The sequence below is a fragment of the Cupressus sempervirens genome, chromosome 1 (genome assembly GCF_028749045.1).
Source record: "Cupressus sempervirens isolate cs-2001-9-10 chromosome 1, ASM2874904v1, whole genome shotgun sequence".
In the NCBI taxonomy this organism is placed as follows: Eukaryota; Viridiplantae; Streptophyta; class Pinopsida; order Cupressales; family Cupressaceae; genus Cupressus; species Cupressus sempervirens.
Genome location: NC_143118.1, coordinates 788,504,886 through 788,526,638, shown reverse-complemented (window position 1 = coordinate 788,526,638; position 21,753 = coordinate 788,504,886). Strand labels below are relative to the sequence as shown.

The 21,753-nt window shown below is 33.1% G+C and overlaps 1 pseudogene; it reads right to left on the bottom strand.

The window, feature by feature from the left end:
- Positions 1 to 17,951: 17,951 nt before the first annotated feature.
- LOC149580228 (BTB/POZ domain-containing protein SETH6-like) lies at positions 17,952 to 21,326 on the bottom strand (annotated as a pseudogene).
- Between the last annotated feature and the right edge of the window lie 427 nt (positions 21,327 to 21,753).

The following is a 21,753-nucleotide window of genomic DNA, read 5'->3' as shown; positions in this document are numbered from 1 at the left end:
ATTCTTTTTACAACCATCAAGCCCTAGGATTAGAAGAGTATCTTGCAACTATCCCTATAGATAATGCAATGTCAGGTCTTCTATGTAAAACATATTGTAATTTGCCAATCATATACCTATATAATGTTTGATTCATCTCAACTAAATCATCATTGTTTGACAACTTGCATATTGTCACCATAGGTGTACTTATTGGTTTGGAATCCTCCAATCCAAAAGTTTTCAGTATTCCCTTGACATATTTTGACTGAGTGATGTATATACCATATTTCATCTAATATAATTTCAAAACCACAAAGAATTTGATCTCTCCAAACATAGAAATTTCAAATTCTTGGTTCATTTCATTTGCAAAAGCCTTACATAAAGCATCTTGACCTCCAAATATGATATCATCAACAAAAATTTTAGATAATAAGATACCTTTTCCTTTTTCTATCTTAATGTATAGCTTTTTGTTATCATCAGTCCTTCCAAATCCAATCTTCACAAGATAATTATGGAGTCTCTCATACCATGCTCTTAGTGCTTCTTTCAAACCATGTAGAGCTTTGTGTAATCTACATACCATGTTCTTATTGTTAACATCAACAAAACTTTTTGGTTGTTCTATGTAAAATTCTTCCTCTTATATGCCATTCACAAATGTAGATTTAACATCCATTTGATAAACTTTGAAACCTTTGTATGTAGAATAAGCAAGTAAAGTTATTACTCCTAATCTAGCAATAGGAGAAAATGTCTCTCCATATAAGTCAATTCCTTCTTCTTGTGCATATCCTTAGCAAACTAATCTTAGCATTTTCTTTTTGACTTCACCACTTCCTTCTAGATTTTTTCTCAATACCCACTTGATGCTAATCACATTTTTGTCTTCTAGTCGAGGAACTAGAATCTATGTTTTGTTTTTCTTAATTTGTTCAATCTCTTCTTCCATGGCTTTACTCTAGTCCACATATTCTAATGCATCTCTCACTAATTTAGGTTCTTTCATGCTTAGTAAACATGTATCACTTCTCAATCTATTTATTTTTATTGGTATAGCATCTTTATCTCCAATAATTTGTGCAATAGAATGATGTCTCTTAACATATTTGGACAATCTTTGTTCAACTCTAGTTTTTTCATTTTGTCTTTCAATTTTAGAGTCATTGTGTACATCTTTTTCATGTATCTCAGCATCTCTTACATGTGCACTAATCTCAAAATCTAAATGTGCTTCAACGTCATTCTGTAGCGCAACATCTAAATGTAGCTCAGTTCTTGACTACAACTCGACATTCATAGTATGTGACTCGACAGTCACTAAAACTTGCTATTGATTTGTAGCTTGATTTGCAGCATCTTCTTTAGTAGGCATACCTTCATAAGAGCATACAAATCATTTGTATTCTTCTAGTTCTTTCATAGATTTAGCCTCATGTACTTTTGTATATTCATCAAAATTTACATTTGCACTCTCCACAACTTTGTTAATGATAGTATTTAAACACTTATAAGCTTTACTTCTTATGGAATATCATAGGAATATACATTCTTCACTTTTTGCATCTAGTTTACCATTCTTGAAGTCTTTAAGAATGTAATATTTTCTTCCAAATTCCTTTAAGTATTTTGCATCGGGTGAGCATCCATACCATAGTTCTAAAGGTGTTGAATGAGTACCTTTCTTGACTTGTATATAGTTTAAGGTATAGACAACTGTACTTACACCTTCTCTATAGTATTTCAAAGCCACATTTTTCTCCATCATGGTGCATCATTACCAAATCTTACACTATTTCCATCACAACAGTTCAGGGTAATGAACTTACTTTTGTCTCTAGTCATGTGATGTAAACATCCACTATCAATGAACCATCTATTATTCTTGTTCACACAAGTCACAAGTGTAGTTGCCTCATCTTCATCAGATTCATCCTTCATTTTAACATACACCACTTCTTCATCATGTTCATTATATTCATCTTTTGTTTCATCTTCACCAATATAGCATGACTTTTTGCCTTTGTATTTGTAGTCCTTGGTGTCTTCATCTCTCCTACTTTTGTACTTGTCACCACCTTTGTAGTTCTTCTTCTCTAAACATCTAGCATCAATATGACCAACCTCATTGCAATTGAAACAAGTTATATGTAATTTACCTTTGAAATTGCCTTTACCTTTGTGGAATCTTCTCGCCAGTAGTGCTGCAAGTTTTTCTACATCCTCCTCATCTGTATCACTATCACTAGACACATACTTTATCTTTTTCTTCTTTTTCTCCTCATCAAGTTCCTTCAATGACACATTAGCTTTGAAAGAAGATTCAATATTTTTAGGTTTTTAATTATCAAATTTAGATAGTTCAAAAGTAGTGACTCTACCTACTAGACCTTCAAGTGATTGATTATTCCCTAGTATACATCTCAATTCTTGAATTGTAGAAATTCTAATAGCATATATAGGAAACAATGTCCTTAAAACTTTTCTTAGTACAATATTATCATCTATTTTACCATTGGCTCCTCTTATTGTATCAACAAATTATTTTATTCTTGCAACATATTGCACAATATTTTTGCCTTCTTCCATTCTCATATCATCAAACTTACCTCTGAGACTTTCAGCTTTGGCTCTTAGAATATTTTTGTCTCCTCCATAGATGGTGGTTAAGGCATCCCACATTTTCTATTCACTCTCAAGACCTTTGATATCATCAAATTAGGCATAGCTTAGGGTAGAGGAAATCTCAAGCATTGCTTGTTATTCTCTTTTTTCTTTTTCATATCCTCAACTGTTAGGGCTCTAGTAGGATCAACATGCTCAATAGTAATGGTAGATTATGCATGATATCTAAGTCCTCCAAGATGTAGCTTCATCAAACTTTTCCACGTAGGAAATTTATCTCTAATAAGTCGAGGCACTTCTCTTTTTGACATCTTGATCTTTGTGCTTCTAGTACCTTCAAACTAGTCCTCTTAAGTAGATGGCTCTAATACCAATTTTTGAAATACTTTAGAATAACTAAGAGGGGGGTGAATCAATTATCCAAGGTCCAAATGTATAAATAAAACTTTTCATAGCTTAGTGAACCCATAAAACATTTATTTTCATGCATGCATCCATAAGATTATGCAATCACTTAAAAACTTTTCGGTTACTATTAAATCAACTTGCAAAAATATAGGCATGAAATATAAAAGATTCATAAACACACTTGACATAATGATTTACTTGGAAACCCAATTTCAAAAAAACCACCAATAACATGCTACTCTTTTTCAGTCTTATGAAGTGATTCCTTGTGAAAGGCTAACCCTATTAAAGGTTACTATAGACACTTTTAAATATGACCCTATTAAAGGATTTCAATCACCCTATTAGAAAGGAGCCTTGTTAGAAGACTTTAGACCATTCACTTAGAATGTCACCTAGTTAAAGAATTTACAAATGGCTGTTAGGTCAACCTTAATCTAAAAGATTTACCCTAGACTAATACAATTATTAGAGAGTAACTATAATACTTAATCTTATGACAACTTACAACTCCATTTACAGATCACAAATCTCTATTTTAGTCCTCCATTCTACTTGGGCTTTACACATTTCATCTCTGATAGCTTGTTCACCCTTCAAGCATTCATACTTAAACCTTCTTGCTTAACATACTAATGTACACTCTTCTCTTAGGTCACTTGATGAAGAAAAACACTTCACTCTTCTTCTTCCTTAGGTTCTCACACATGACAACCTTTTCTTTTGACCAGCCTTTCTTATAAATAGGAAATTAAGATATTTTTTATTCATTCCCCATCATCCAATTTAGTGTTAGGACAAATTAGGTTGGATACAGTGAATCTACCCTATATTTGATATCTCTTCTAGAAACTTCTTCTTGAATCCTCTTTGAATTTGTCTAAAAATGTTTTACCTTAAATTTTGTGTTACTAACTCATCAATCGTACCTTCCAGATAGTTCACATAATCCAAGGAAAAAAGCTTGTCAGCTTAGATCCATCAAATTTATGATCTTTCAAATAATGCAGCCACTCAACATTATCTAAATTCTAATGCTTAGAACATGTTACATTGCTCAACATCTTCTATAAAATTACTCATAACGAACTAAATTTTATTGGTTCTCAACATCAACTAAAATTCACTTGAAATCCATTTTTTTTCTTGGCATACACTAGAATAAACTTTTACTTAGCTCCAACTGATTTTCTACTCGCTTGCACTAACTTTGCTTGGCACCTACTATCTACTCGGTCAAGGTTGGTAGAAAAACTTTTTTTAACTTATTCTTCTAAAATTTCTTAGTGTAACCAACCTTTGTAACCTAAATTAGATTATCAATACATCATGTTATCACTGTCTCAAGTGATTCTTGTACTTCTTTACATAATCATAACTCAACCTTTCCTCTAGGTGCTATTGTTACATCTTTTGATCAAATCCTCTTCATCAATCCAATAAGTGATAGTACTTAAATCATATAATCGATTATCCTACTAGAAAATAAAAAGTTTGACATTAGTGATAAAAATAATGATTGAAACATATTGATCATACTTATTCAACAAACTTCTTCAATATATTCAACAATCTTCCTCTTTTATTGTTTTCAATTTAATTTCAATAGAAATTTTATAAAAAGGAAGAGTATATATTTAAAGAGACGTTAAAGAAGAAGAATTTGGTCTAATATTGAAGAGAGAGTTTTGATAACAAAGGGAGAAATTGAAGGTAGAGGGAGTTCACACTAATAGATGATGTTTTCATAGATGATAATCAAAATGAAACTAGGGATATTTTCCTTACTTTATTCTGGCTTTAAAATTTCATTGTATCATAACATATTGTGGTGCCATCAATACCAAAGAGGGAGATTTTTGGAAATAGTTGATTAATTGTGTATTGTCTTTGATGTTACACAAAATATCATACCATTGTCAGTCAGTGTATGCCAAGCTCACTTGGGCATTGAAAATAGGTTTTTGTATCTGTCAGGTATTCCAGAGTTTACCTAGTTCAAAGGACAGTCTCTATCAAATTCACTCGAGTGACAAAAGAAGTTTGTAGAAGTTGAGTGTTAATCAAGCTCACTCAGTTAATGAAGGAAATTTTGGATGAAACCAATGCTAACGAATCTCACTTAGTTACCAAAGGAACTTTGTGAATATGCAGTATTAATCAAGTTCACTTAGTTAAGATAGGAAAATTGTTGTTGTGTTAGTATCTACCAATAAAGGTCGACTAACGAAAGTTTTAATTATTTTGGCATATTGAGTTCAATTGAATTATTTTTTGGTTCTAGTCGAATGAGGAGATGAATATTAATTATTCTATTTTGTATTCAAGCCAACTTGACAATGTGTAAGATATAAATATAAGGTCAAGTTGAGGATTGAATGTGTAGAACATAATTGAAGATATGATGATGCTTAGAGGAAGTGAATTAGAACGATAGGCAGAACATCCTTGTCAAGCTACAAAGATACATTTGATCAGGAAGGATCAAGTATACAAGCCAAAATTGAGATTTATACTTAGTAACTTAAATACATTATAAATTAGGTCATCTCATTGTTACTTTCTAACAATTGTAGCACTGATCCAAATCTCTTAACCAAGTTGGCTTAATAACTATTTGCATATCCTCTAACAAAGTGGCATTTCTAGATTGAATTTTTTAAAGACCTCTAACAAGGCCACTCCTAATAGGTTGATTAAATCCTCTAATAGGTTCATACCTAAAATTTTTTTTTAAAAACTTTTAATAGGGTTGGCTCCTAATAGGGCTTACTTCAAAAGAGTGAAAATCAGTAACTAGTTGCAATTGGTGGTTTTTTCCAAATTGGGTTTCTATGTTAAATCTTGGTGTCACTTGTGTTCGTGCTATTTCTTTTATGCATATGCATCTAAGTTAAGTAAGGTTAATCATAGATAATATCTTAAGATTTTCATAATAAGAATTTGTCAAGTTATTTTAGTGTTTACTGAGTTACAAAATTTGCTAGTGTAAATTGATTGCATGTGTATTTGTCGAGTTATAGTAGAATACAGTTTGATCATAGCTTCAATTGTATTGAAATCTAAGGGATCTAGGATTTATTTTAGTTGTAACTGATTGACCCCACCCCTCTCATTTACTCCTCTAATCTTTCCAACATTGATATGTTGTATTCATGATTGTATTTGTCATTGATGTCAACATAGCAGTAATTCTGTTAAGATAGGAAGAATAGTAGTCAATAATTTTATGATGTGCAAAAATTGAGGATATTTTATATTATGCTCAATGGAAGACATGTTCCTAATTTTTTCATAATGACATGGTTAAGAGGACTAAGTTTGAGTGAATAGTGTACAAAACTTACACTTGATTTACTAGAAGCAATGTAGAAACAAAGCATTAGAAAATAGAGTTCTGATGATCTATCGGTATCCTTTATCTAATATGTAATGAAGAGATGTCTAGTCACACAATCATAGAGAAAAATCATAGGATGATGCCAGCATGTGCATAAGATGTGGTTTCACACATGTGAAGTTTGGTATAGACTATGAGCTAATAGTGCTATTGTAATCATGAATTAATTAATTATTTTATTTTGATTAATAGAGAAAGCCTCAAGGCTGACTCAAGGAATTATTATGAAGATAAGGTATAAAGGAAATTTATTTTCCTTACCTGTAATGTATGTTGAAGAACAAGATCAAGTAGGATGTAATGTTTAGTGTGTAGAGCAAGGAGCAGAATGCTTATTGAATGTGTCTAAATGATCTAAGGGATCATTGGATGCATAGTATGAGATCTAGTTACAAGATCTGAAGGAGAAAAAGTTTGGTTGACAAGACAAAGATAGAGGAAGGAAGTACATTTCAGCTCTATTATTCTTCAAGGAATAATATAGATATTATTTGGATAGTGGGTTCTTTGATCTTAACCTTGAAGCTATTTGGCCAGTGGGTCCATCCATCTTCCACAACTCCTAACAGTGTTGGGATCTCCTAATAGGGATCAAAAGTCACCTAACAAGGTCTATCCTCTAATAAAGAATATTTATATTAGTACATCATCTTGTGCGTACCATCCCCACTAGGGTTTTCCCTTTGATCAAGGGTTTCCCTAGTTAACATATCTGGTATTAATTGTGTATGAGTATCTTGTTGTGGTTTTAGTTTATATTACTGATATGGTTTTAGTTTATATTACTCATATGGTTAATTTTGTTTAAGTTTAATGTTTGTGATGATAGCTAGATAATGGATTCACCCCTTCCTCTTAGGTATATCAATGGTCTATATATTCTAATAGTTTGACCATAAACTATGGTCTACCTTGTGAAAGGTCTACCCTATTAAAAGCTTACAAAGACTATTAAGTCTCACCCTTTTAAAAAAGTGTGTCTTGTTAGAGGAATTAAACTTGTAATAAAATAAGCACTCGATTAAGAGATTTACACAAGCCTATTAAGACTACTCTATTAGGATATTTTCTCTACATCACTTATGAGAAGGATTCAGCACCATGATCCTTTAGTTAGCACTTTGCTGCTAGATGTTAGATCTTCTCTTTCCTAGTGTATACTTGATCCATCTAATCAGATATGTCTCATCTATCCTCTCTCTACTTTTCTTTGTTCTCTCTAACTAAATTTTCAATTCATAACATTATCACTACCTTCATAGCCATCATGAATTCTCTCTCTATACTTAGCATGTGTTTTTCTTGTGTCTCCTTATCTTCCTTCACACATGAAATTTTTTTTGGGGTTTGTCTCCTTAACTAAACAATTGGATTGGTTGTATGCACTACATAGGGATTCATAATATACATCTTCTAGAATTGTAAAATAGTCATTAAGCTAGCCAAAAAATTGTTTACATAGAAGTTTGTGCCATTACAAAATACTATGTCCAAAAGTTTTCACTTGGCAATTGAAGTCTCTAATGCTCAGCATTCACTATATCTTTAATGATGTAACTCAGTTCTTGAATGATTTGGCATACTTTGTTTACTCAACTCATGAGTGACTTGACACTAACTATCTGCTCAACATATACTGGTGCTTGACACTAGCTATGTATATTACTCAACATTTATTGTCTATTTTGGTTTAAATAAGTATTTACTATTTACACATTACCTAAGTTTACTTAGGATAATGCATTTTTATATTAGTTTTCATGTAGACACCTAGAATTTTTGTATTCATATGAGTTGTCATATAGACAACATAGTTGTTTGCACTCCAATTGAGCACATGTTTTCTACTACATCTCTTCACATCATACACCTTTCTATTCTTATCCTCTCATTTTTTCATGTACATTCATGCACAATGGAGGATAATCCACTCTTGGTGGACATGTACTTAGTTTTGATGATTATCTCTCTATTGACTCCTAGTCATTCTAGTTGCGTTTATATATAGGCACTTCTAGAGTGTATTCATCTGATATTCATTATTATTTTGATCATTATTGAGATTCTCATTTGATCACTATTTGCCCCTCTTGTACTATCTACTGAGCTTCTTGATCTTGGTGTTGAGATATTGCCTTAGGAAAATTCTTACATGGTATTTGAGCCATGGTTAGCTTCATTGCATAGCCATTAGAGAGATTCATTTTTCTTCATTTTTGAGGGCCATGATTTAGATCTAGATATCCACAGTTATTGGGAGTATTTTGAGAAAGATATGACCTCACCATTGCATTTGGGTGGCCATTTCCATAAATTTTGACTATAAATATGCCTATCTTAGTGAAAAGCCAAATTAGAGGCAAATTATTTTTGCAAATCAGACTTGGAAGCCCAATTTGCCAAATTTTCTTCAAAACCATCCCATCTCCAAGAAGCGGTTAGATCCAAACATTGGTGAGATCCACATATTGTTAACTTACATCTAAGGATATCACAACAAGATTGGTCAATATACAGTGATCTGGTTGAGCATTGTGGGTCACCTTCACATATTGTTCACAGTCCAATCAGATATTTGTGAAGCACTCAATTTAGCAAAGGCTTTCCTCATTACAAGAACTCTCCTCTATTTATTGTGATCATAGTGACATTACATTATTCTCCTCTAAGGAGAAAATATAATACAAATTTGGTTTCTCCTCCCATTGATTAGTCTGCACAATCCAAGTGAGATCTTCATTGAGCCACACCTCCCTAAGTTCTTCTTAGAGGCATCACCAATCCAACCTCAAATTCCTCTTGCTGGGTATTTAATCTATATCATTACTGTCTGATCAAATGAGTCAAATTGTTCTATGATCTTTAGCACACAAAAAGACATATGTGGGGCTCTCTCCACATGGGCACAACCATTGCTAATAGTCTGTTGAGCTTGGTCAACATGCATTGGGCACCCAATAGACACCCAACCCTAGTGATCATAGGGACTTCCATTTACCTTCTAGCTGGCAGGTTCTATTCTTTTGTCACTCATAGAACTAGACTTGGCCAATGTCAATCACCATTGAATTCCATGATGGGTGACATTGAGCTAAATCTAGTTCATTCATTATAGGCAGATGAGCTCAAGCCGTCTATCACGCCCATCTTGATAGCATTGGCATAGAGTGATAGTATATTGGGACAACAAACAATATAGCCACCAATCCAACAACTTGGACATAGAAATTTTTGGCACTTTTACCTATCATATTGTTGCATCTTGATCCAACACATTTAATGTTTAAGGTTGGCAAATGTGCATTCCCAATGCCTTTCACTGCGATTTGGATCCTTTAGATCTGACTAACAAATTCAAAACTCTCCTTCAAACATAGTTGTAGTGCCCAAAGAAAGTGACCCTCGATCTTATCCACATTAGATCAAAACTCCATTTCCTAGTTGGACACATTGTAGTGCAATGGTAATTGGTATTTTATTTAAAAATTAAAATTACATTTTTTGTGGATTTATTTAAAGAAAAAATTTGATACCCATCTGAGGGTACTTGGTGATTTTTTAAAAAATTTTCCTTGATGGGACCCAAACTATCAAATTTAGGATCATACTTTGCTGATGTCATAAAGTATTTGAGAATTGGACCCTTCACCATATTGATTTTCAGTTTGGTAGTCTAGCTTGACAAGGCCATAAGTCACTCATCGGGACACCTAATCAAGCATAATTTTTTTAAAATTTTGGGTAGAATCTCCTAAATATTTTAGTGGTGTAGTTGTTTTCTAGTTTTGGTGGACATTTTGTAGAATGTGAAAATCTTGGTGACTGTACCTATTTAATCCCACATTTTTCAACTTTAGAGGTTCCGTTCAGACTCATACAAAGACATTTTTAGGTGTCATTTTTTTTTTAAAGTGCATGATTTTTCATCTACTTTATAGATTTGGTATCAAATTGGAACAACTATAATTAGTTATTGTACTTTCAGCATTTGGTCTTTTTTGACCTATTTTAGCACTTGTACTTGTTTAGATCCTTAAGATATTTGGTGCCTTATGTATTTGAGTCTACTATAGCTTCATCTTTTCTATTTTAATCATCAAAATTAGAAGTCCACATTTTTTCCATTTTGACAAGTGTTCAATTGTAAATGCACTACATATAAAATGCCACAAGCATCATTTTTAGGGTGGGGGTCATTTTATTGAGTGAAAAAGTGGGGGGTGTCTTATGTTCTTCCATCACATTGATATTTTGCTCTTTCTTTTGCATTATGGGTTCTTTTTCTAAGTTAACACCACATAATTATGCTACTTGGAAAGAAAAGATAAAGGAACCATTAGTTGAAAAAGGTTTACTATGTTATGTAACTAGTGCAACAAAGAAACTGGACAATTATGTTGATGAGTCTCATAAAGAAGACTGGGCATCAAAACAAGAAATGGCCTTAGGAACCTTGCTAGAGAATATCACAGATCCTATCAAATATCACATCAAGAACATTACCAATCCAATAAAAGTTTGGAATAAACTTGAAGCATTGTATGGGATAGTAGATGAAGATATGGCCTACACCATTGAGGACAATCTTCTCAAATTGGATCCTAGGAATTTTGACACCATAAAAGATTATCTTACCCAACTAGACATGTATAGGGCTCAACTTAAGGGTTGTGGTGAACCCATCAAGGATGGAATGTCAATCAAACATGTGATGTCTTATCTTCCTTTTGAATATTCAGCTTTTGTTTTATGTTATAATACTCACAAATTAACAATTTGAAGTGCCTTCACTAAGCCTTCATTTGAGACATTTTCATGAATGGTGGTCTTAGAACATGAAAAGTTAGTGAGTATGGAAATTCTCTAGTCTTCCAAGTCCAAAGCCTTGGTAGCTAATGAAGGGAATCAAGGTGGTAAAAATTCCAACAAGAAGAAAAAGAAATGGAAGGCTAAGCCACAAAATGACATAGAATAATCTTCCTCTACATATCAATCTACCTCCTTGCATCAATCTTCCTTTACACAACAATATTCCTCAGAAAAATGAAAATCCTTTTCCAAAAATAATAAGAAACAGAACAACATCAATAAAAGGGAGAAGAAAACTTGTGCCTATTGTAAGAAGAATGGTCATGATGAACACAAGAGTGAGGATAAGAAAATTGATGAGTTGCTAAACATAATGAGGAATCATAAAATTGATGTGCGCAATGCCTATAATGATAAGGGATCTTCATCCACTTCAAAAGGTAAGGGACAATCTTTGGTAGCAAGTGCAAACAATTTTGAGGAATGGGTTCTTGATTTAGGAGCTACACATCATATGGGTGCTTCAAGGGAGCATTTTACCTCTTTGAAACTATCACATGTACCTTACATCTATGTGGGAAATGACACACAAGTGGAAGTTGCAGGAAAAAAGAATGTTGAGTTGGACAATGGAGTTTTCAAGGATTTTCTTCATGTTCACAACCTTAGCACCAACCTCCTTTCAATCTACCAAATAACTCACTATGGATGTGGCAAAAAAGTGGAGTTGCTTCTTGATTTAGTTGTGGTAAAAAATCTAAAGGATGATTCTATGGTGGCAATTGGAAAGGCTAATCATGATACAAGATTTTATTCTTTTTCTCATTTTTTGCCTAAGACCACTTCTATTTCCTTGTTGGCCCACTCAAATTCACAAAGTAAACTATGGCATGAGAGTTTTGGATATCTCAATTATCGCTACCTTCAACACTTAGGAACAAGGATATGGTCATAGGTCTACTTGAAGTTAAGTATTCAGAGGGTGTATGTGTAGGTTGTTAAGTGGGCAAGCATCCCAAAGAGAAGTTTGACAAAGAGAGGTCTTGGAGAGCTACTATTGTTCTTGAATTGGTTCATAGTGATGTAGCTGGCCCATTTCTAGTGCCATAATTTGGAAAGGCTCACTATGTTCTCACCTTCATTGATGACTTTTCATGCTACACTTGGGTCTTATTTCTTTCTCATAAGAGTGAAGTGTTTGATAAGTTAATCACCTTCAAAGCTCAAGTTGAGAAGCAATCAGGGAAAGCCATCAAGATTCTTTGAATAGATAATGGAAGGGAGTATGTGAACTCAAGGCTTATAGACTTTTATACTTGTGAGGGTATTGATCTTCAACATTTAGTTGCATACACTCCATAAAAAAATGGTGTTTCTGACAGGAAGAATAAAATCCTTAAGGAAATGACCACTTGTATGCTACAACATAAGTCTCTAAATCAATTTTTTTTGGTAAAAGCTATGTGTTGTGACAATTACATCCAAAATAGAAGTCCCTATAAGGCCTTGGATGGAAGTACACCTTTTGAGGCTTGGTGTGGAAGAAAGCCAAGTGTAAAACACATTAAAGTGTTTGGTTGTCTAGCATGGGAAAAGATACCTCCACAAAAAAGGAAGGCATTAGAACCTTAAAGTAAACCTTGTATATTTGTTTGATATCTTGACCATCTTAAGGCATATAAACTCATGGATCTGGAGACACATGAAATTTTCTTTAAGAGGAGTGTTCACTTTGAAGAGACTTGTCCAAGTTTTCCTCCTTCAACTCCTCCCTCCTCCTTCATGGAAAGTGATGATAGTGACTTGAAAGATGATATTCCTTCAACTTTTACTCACAAGACACCAACTTCAAAGGGTCCACAAACAATTGAGGATATTCCTTCTTCTTCTTCCACTAGACCTCATTGGGAACAACAACCACTTGATTCAACAAGTTCATTGGTGAGGAGTCCTTCATATACTAGGAAGACAAGGGCACAACACAAATCATTTCCACATACACATATTTCCATTGCTTCTAATCCATAGTCATTTAAGGTAGCATCATGGGTTCCTAAATGGGACAAGGCCATGGAGGAAGAATATAACTCTTTAATGAAAAGCAAAACTTGGGACTTAGTTTCTCTTCCTAAGGGAAGAAAGTTGGTTCAGTGTAAGTGGATCTATTGGACCAAGTTTGTAGTAGATGGAAGTGTGGATAAGTATAAGGCTAGACTTGTTGCCAAAGGTTTCTCAAAAGTTCCTATTATTAACAATACTGAGACCTTTGCACCAATAGCTAATATGAACTCCATTTTTTTGACACTAGCTATTGCTACAACTCATGGTTGGCTTGTACATTAGATGCATGTGAAGAATGCTTTCCTCAATGGGGATCTTCTTGAAGAGATCTATATGGAGAAACCTCAAGGATTCATACAAGATTCTACTATGGATTGTAGGTTGAGGAAGTCTATCTATGGCCTTGAGCAGGCTACTAGAGCTTAGTATGCAAAGATGGATTCTTTCCTACTCTTAGTAGGATTCACTAGGTGTCATTCAAATTCTAATGTCTACATTCTTCAAAGGGATGACACATACTTGATACTCGTGTTTTATGTAGATGACTTGATCATTATAGGAAGTACTTCATCCATCATCACCAATGTCAAGACTTATTTTTAGGAAAAATTTTCTATGAAGGAATTGGATTTACTTCACTATTTCCTTGCTATTGAGATCACACAGTCTCTAGCTGGGATCACAATTTCTCAACCCAAGTATGCTCTTGAATTACTTTCTCACTTTGGCATGAGTAATTTTAAACTTGTACCTACTACCTTTCTTTTAGGTGTTAAGTTAGAACCAAAGTCTTCCACTCTACTTGTCAATGCTACATTGTATAGACAGTTGGTTAAGAGTCTCATTTACTTGACACATACATGCCCTGACATAGCTTTTGTAGTTGGAACGATTTCTTGCTTCATGCAAGAGCCACATGAGCTTTATTGGAAGGCTGCCAAATGCATCTTGCACTACATATAGGGTACACATGGATATGAGATACACTATGTAGTAGGTATTGGAATTCAATTCATTAGATACACAAACTCAAATTATGTAGATCTTGATTCTTGCCAGTCAACTTAAGATTATATGTTTCATCTTGGTTCCAACCCCATTTTTTGGTAGAGTAAGAAGCAAAATACTATTGCTCTTTCTTCTATTGAGGTTGAGTATCAAGGGATTGTTACTATAGCTATAGAGGCTATATGGCTATGACATATCCTAAAGGAGTTTAGGTTAAACTTTCTACTGTCTATACTCATTCATTGTGATAATTAGAGTGCTATCACTAGTGTATTCGACTGCATTTTTAGACCAAAATTTTTAACCATCTATTAAAATGTTTTAGATTGGTCAAAATATGGAAGGAATAATATCTTCTTTTTTTAAGTCCATGCCCATGTTGGTTGAAATTTTAACTAACACTAAGTGTTGGTCAAAATTTTGACCAATGCAACCATAACATGTTAAAATGAAAAAGGGTTTCAGCCTATTTCATTGTTTTTTTTAACACTGAGCATGAACAGGAGTTGCACAAGCACAAGAATTGGTGAATGTGGTTGATTGTTACTCACAGCATGATCAATTAAACACTTCAACAATATCAAGGTAGGAGAAGAGGTGAGGAATCAAGGTACTTATCACATTTTTCTACCATTTTTTGCTCCTCCATCTTTTTCTTGTGTTTCTTTCATCTAATTTTTGTATTTCATGATTACATTTACTGTTTGATCATCCCATATTTCCCTACCTACATCTTCCAATTCCTGAAAGATAAAAAATGAGGAACTATAAAAGACATACTGAGGAATTTTATTACTTTTCCAAATCATTACCTTGCATTAAATAGAAAAGAGTGCACCATTGGCTATGTTATTAATTTTGGGCCTTTCATTTGCTAGCATCTCCCTTTTTTCATTATTATTAAAATAGAAATAAGATCTAAATTAGTGAACTGAATGCTAATGTCTGAAACCTAATCAATGAAGAAAAGAATTTTGATTGGCAATCAGAGAGCTCAAACCTAGAAAATAGAAATGATGTTGGGGACTTCTTTGGTCTATTGGGGTTAGTGTGCCTTTCTCGTTCTACTGCTACTTTTGTAGAACAAAGGAAAATCAAACAAATTATTGGCGTATGGCACCTAATGAGGTAGTCTTTAGATAACATGAAAAGTAGCCAACATATTTTACATATTATATTTATTATACACTGAATTATGTTGTTGTTCATCACGAAGCAGCTTTTGTGTTTCACTTTTGTGCTTCTTTTATCCAATGAACTTCAAAGTCGTTAGGAGGTTAGCTCTAGTCCTTTAAGGATCTTATGCAAAAACAAGATTACACAACTTGGAGAACTAACTACAGGCATGCTTCCTTTTCAGTCTCATATTTATCATTGTATCATTTCTACTCTTCTGCATTTGAAACCTTCTATTTTTCTCCCATAATTGTTTCCATGTCTTTAAATTAGATATTTTCATTCTCTAATTTCATTTGTATGCAAAATAAAAAAAATGATTGGAATAGTAACATGATTAAACACTACTCATGAAATATGATTAGTAAATATTTACTCGAAAATTACATAGTTGAATGCATATTAAATGTCATATTTATGTTGATAGATTGCAAACACTTCACTTCATGTAAACAAATAAGGGAATAAGCCAAGGAGCTATATAAGGTATAACTATAAGGAAAAACACTTGCTAAGGTTTTGAATATAGTGTAGCAAGTTAAGGTTGATTGCATAACCTTTAATTCAGTGTATTATTAAGATGGATTAACTTTCATCCTATGAGCACTATCAAGATATAATAAGTGTTGAGTGAACCATTTGTTCTCATGACTAATGGGTTCTTATCTACTAATAAAGAACATCATATAAATTTGATCATCAAAATAAATATTATCCTTGTTGAGCAATGCAGGTTGAGTAGGAAATAGTGCTTTGAGTTTCCATTGAGAAAGGAAATGGTGTAGGCTAGAGAGGAGGATGATGGCAATGAAAGGGTGGTGATGTCAACTATTTGAGCAGAAGTAGGGGGTAACTGGTGTAGCCTCTTAATGAGGAGGAAGAAGAAAGTCTATTTGCATAATGGTTGGAGCATTGATAAGCAAAAGTTGCTCACTTTGTTTCTAAACCTAATGTTGCAAGTGATCCTATTGCAGATGGAGATCTTTCATTGCCATTAAGATGGGATAGGGCTTGTAGATAGACTTCTCCCTTATATGAGCTATACTAGAAGATGCATTACAACATTTGCACATAGGAGAGGTCTTGGCTCTATCAACCGGCACAATTGTTGAGGTTGTGTTCACTTTGAGTGATGTTCCCTTGCTTTCTCTTCTACGAAGGTAGAGATGGAGCTTATTCCTCATTGTACTTATCACATTTTTCTACCATTGTATCTCAATTTGATGCACCCTAGATAACTTGATTAGCTTCTCTGGCTTGTTCATGTACTATAATAGAGAAACTACTTTGTAGTTGGCTCTTGCTATGCCATTTTGGGCCAAAAATTTTCAAGGTCCAAAAGCTCCATAGTCATACATGTAAGCTTCCACACTGCTCATTCATTTTTCATTTTTAATAGATTCAAATGTGATTGCTCTTAATGACATTAAATTGCTATGTTTAGTTTTCATCCTTGTCTAGGGCTTAAAGCCCTCATTTTCCCAAGGTGATATTTTGTCAGGCTTGCATTTTGCACCTACACATGAATACTATCAGCTTTGGTTTATTCTCTCAACTAGTTGTGTAATACATTTAAAAAATAGTATAACACCTGACCACAACCTATGCACCTCTCATTGGGAACCATATTAAGTTAACTCTTCACAAAGCTTGCATATTGGTAGGTCATTAAATTGGATTTTTTCTTTAAAGTCCCTAAGGAATTTCCAATGGATTAACAATCCTATGTCGATGTCACTTTGAACTATACCTTTCCTCATTCAGTCATGAGAAGAATTTGACACAACCTTTCCCTCTAGGGCTTGGGTTTTTTTCATTTCTAATGTTTACCTATCAACTCTACATTATTTTGCAATGATATAATCTATATACATGTAGCTTTTTGAAAATAAATAAGTTATTTTATTGCAAAGCCTGAAAATTATTTTTGTCTGTATTTTAGATTGAATTCATCATTATTAGCTCTGAAAGTGTGCTTTCTTGTTCTTGCTCATATTAACTATAAAATTATAGTAAATGTGAGTTTCCTTGTAAAATTTTAAATTTAAATAATTTCTACTCTTTTTAATATTTATCTAAATTATTTCAACATGTTTAAATGGTGATTGGAAAGGGGAAGCCAAGGAACTGCCAGGATAGAAAACAAGGAGGCTAGGAGGAAGCTAGTAAAAAGGTGTGAGTAGTAGGAGAGTTATTTCTATGTTGATTTTTTTTTTTGTCATTTTCTTGATTGTCAATGGTATCAAATTATTGCATAGGTGCACACACATCCCATAGCGTAATTATATTATATTTGAAATATTGGTTTCTAAATTTCTAAGTTTATGAGTATAAGTATGATTTAATATCACTATAATAAGTTTGAGAAGGAACCTCGCATTCTATGATAAGGCCTTGTAAAATTTATGATGTTATTGAGCAATGTGGAATTTTATGAGGTTACATGTATTTTAGGAATAGGTCATGACTACTCATTTACTTATGGCTTAAAGAAAATTTTGTCCAATAGCCTTTGGCAGTTAAGCATTTTGCATATGTTTTTCCTCTTAGTATCTAATGTCTATGAAAACATCTGCATAAAGGAATCAAACCTAGATATATTACTCAAATTTTTCCTCTATGGATAGATTAAGAAGAGAATGCTCTTTAGTGGTATATATATATAATGTATATATCAACTTAGATATTACAATGAAGGAACATATATGCATTATATTTTGTTTCTATTGCTTCAATTTTTTTTGTAAATCATATAGTTTCTAGTCAGTTGCTCCATAGAGGATATCCAGGCCAAGAAACACAAGGACTACATGCAACATATAGTTTCCATCATCAAATGCAATATATTGAAACCACTAGTTCATACACATAGAACCTTCTTTCAAGAACTACATGCAAATCATTCATATAAATATAAGTAAAATCTTAAAATATGCAGGCCTATAAAATACTCTTCTTTGTTGACTAAATGCAGACAACTCTTGTCTATTCATAATTTCTTGAAACAACATATGAATCTCAATGATTGTACTTGAAATAGCATTATGGTAAATTAGTAGACATTCATCAAGCTCAATCGCCTTTTTAATAAAGCACATTATTTTGTTGCTTTAGAAAAAAAAATCTAATGATTTTCCCTTTCACTGCAATGCATTTGCAAAGAGGCTTTTCATATTATTATCAAACATTTGGGCAATGCCATCAATGATGAATGTCCTAATAGTTATGATCTACTTTTTCAAATACTGAATTGGATGATCTGCACTACAACAATTTTACTTTTAACCTACCTATTTATTAGATGATTATAATTTATAAATTTCTTTGGATATTCTTATATTTAATCTAACTAGTTTACATGAATAGAAGAATTGTCTTTAATTGTTCATCATATTCTCTAAAATAAGACAATACTCTAGTTATGGATTTCCTTCTCTACGGGTTTGATTTCTTTTCAAAATCAAGACATTTGATACAAGTGACACCTTCCATAGTATCTTCCCATAGAACAAATCCATTTGCTATAGAGCTAGGAGTAAAATCAATGAATAAGTGAGATAGAGTAAAAATCATGAAATTAGATTTCAAGATAAAAAAAATTCCTCATGTTAGAAAATATGTCAGAGGTTATGATCCAGAAGCTCCCTAGTATGGGTAGAAATCAAACCATGGGGCATGAAACATCAATATGCAGCAAGGATAATGGACAATGGCCAAAATATAGTTTTAAATGAGATTACCATATATATCTATATTTCTATGTTCAAAGTATACTCGAAATGCCCTATTAGGTAACCCAATGTACAAACAAATACAAGATTACATCTATTGAATATAGCAATAAATCTCCATATGATAAGAAAGGATAGAACAACTACAACTGTGTTCCCTAGCAGGATGTTACAATACTATAGAATTATTTTGTCACTAGTGCACTAGCATTCACATAGCATCATTATGTGTTAATTATAGTCAGGAATTACATAGAGACTATGATTAGCTACAATGGTTAATCATTATCTAGCTTCATTAAAGAAAATTAGGTAAAACTAAAATATCAAATTAAAGAAAGTGTAGTAAACCTTACCTTGATGTATAAGTCAATAGCTTTGTAGACCTAATCATGGATAGGCCTACAAGAGGATGGCAAAGTTTCAACCAAATCTAGGAAAATGGTAGGCTAAACATTGGAATATGTAGCAATTTTTATGAGATACTCATCCCACACTTTGGCCACATTACATACAAATGGATTATTGCTAGTGGAGCTATGAGAACTAGCATTCCCTTCACTAAAAAAGGGTGTAATCAAACTCTTCCCCCACATCACTTTGTTGAGACATGAACATGGAAACTATATGTTGCATGCTCTCTACCTCCAAAATACCCAAATCATCAATTACATCATCATCATTCTTCAATGGCAATAAGAAATCTACTGTCATAGCCTAATCTACCTGGCTTGAAATTTTATTTTCAAGCTTAAAGGTGCAGTCTCTATCTACACTCCATGCAAGGGAAAAATGAAGGAGCCCAAATAGGAAGGTAATAGGTATGATATATTTGTCCATAGGGAGTAGCTTAACCACACATTCCACCTCTACTTTCATCTCACCACTTTTTCCCTTTATCATGTTTAAACCTTGAAAGTCCACCTTATCAAATACACATCTATAATGATAAAAGATTGATTAGAATTTGTGAAAATGAATCTCAATGTAAATCAGCTCAAATCATCAAAGGACTATAAAGCTCTATCCAAATTTCATTTTAAGTGTATTTGCTAGAGTTCTAGATCTCCATTGAATTATTTTAAAGAAATTTTCTCTCATTTCAAAGAAGTAATGTGGAAATGTAATATGTGAATTACTTATTTCCCATATAGCTTCATTGAAAAACAAGAGCCCATATAGCTTCCTTAAAATAGCAAGAACACCCACCTGTTAGTGTACAGAAATAGTGCTCTATAGATAAATTTCTCATTAATGCCTTTCCTTCTTACTGACTCTATTTTCTTCCTAAAATAGTCCAAAGGAAGGGTTATTAGGTCATTGATTAGATTCTCCATGTGGCTGCCCCCAAATGGAATCTCCATGGGTGCCAATGGAAATAGTACAAGAGCTCATTTTTCAATTGTAGAGCAAGTTAAGAGCAATATTGATTCAATACAACTGCTAACTATCTTGAGCCCTTGGGCTATGGGATTAAGCTCCTCACAACATCAAAGGGATTCAATGGCATGTTTCTAGTTCTTCAATATTTTATCTTTCAAATATTGGCCTGTTCATTTGCAAAGATTTCCTATGGAGTAGTCCTCTGTCATTTCAAAAAATGTCAATGCACACCCAATTGCTAAGATGGTGGATGGTTCCATGTGTATCATATAACCATAGCAATGGGCTACTATGAGCTCAAAAGTCTCCACCCCACTTGGACAAGAATTCAAATGTATTTCATTGGCTTCCTTTAGCTTCCAATTCAAGTATCCAATCATGGACACCAAAGGTAACTGCATGCAGACATGTACAAAAGTTGAAAATCAATTTGTGTACCTTGTGAATATGGAAAGTGGAATCCTTAATGTGAACTATTGTGTTGGTTGAGAACCCCATAGCTTCAAACCTATGTAGACCATACTAGATTAGAAAGTGCAAGAGCTATAAACATTTACCTTCATGAAATAGAAATTGAAGTAATAGCCAATTGAAAACAAATTTTGCTAGTCAGTCTTGTAGTGCCACTCATGACTATTATAAGAAATTTGATTTCGCTATTCACTAGTCTTAAATTTCCTTTCTAGTCATTGTCTTCCAACTTTTCCAATCTCCCTTTTTGCATACCGTGCATTAGCCATTGTTCACTCTTCCAATATGATTTCACATTATTTCACATTATTTGTTGTTTGGTTGACTTTAGTATCAACTTTACCATCTCTAAACTCTTTCCTAGTTGTGACCTATATTATTTTTCCTGTCCATGTTTCACATGTCTATCATTGCATGTTTTGAGCCAAGAATCTAGCGATCAGAACATGCAACTACTTGAAAACATTCCTTTCTTTCCACAGCTAAGATTTGGATATGATTTTCTAAATTGTGAATAGCTTTTCCAATAACAGTATCCTTTTAGATGGATGTGCCATCTCTATGAATCAATTTACTTGTCTCTTCATTTTTTGGGGATTTGTTAAACTATAGGATAGGTGAAGTTTTGGAATTGTGTACACAATAATGTTGATCCAATTATAAGTTCAATGTTTTTTATTTGGCAAACCTATATTT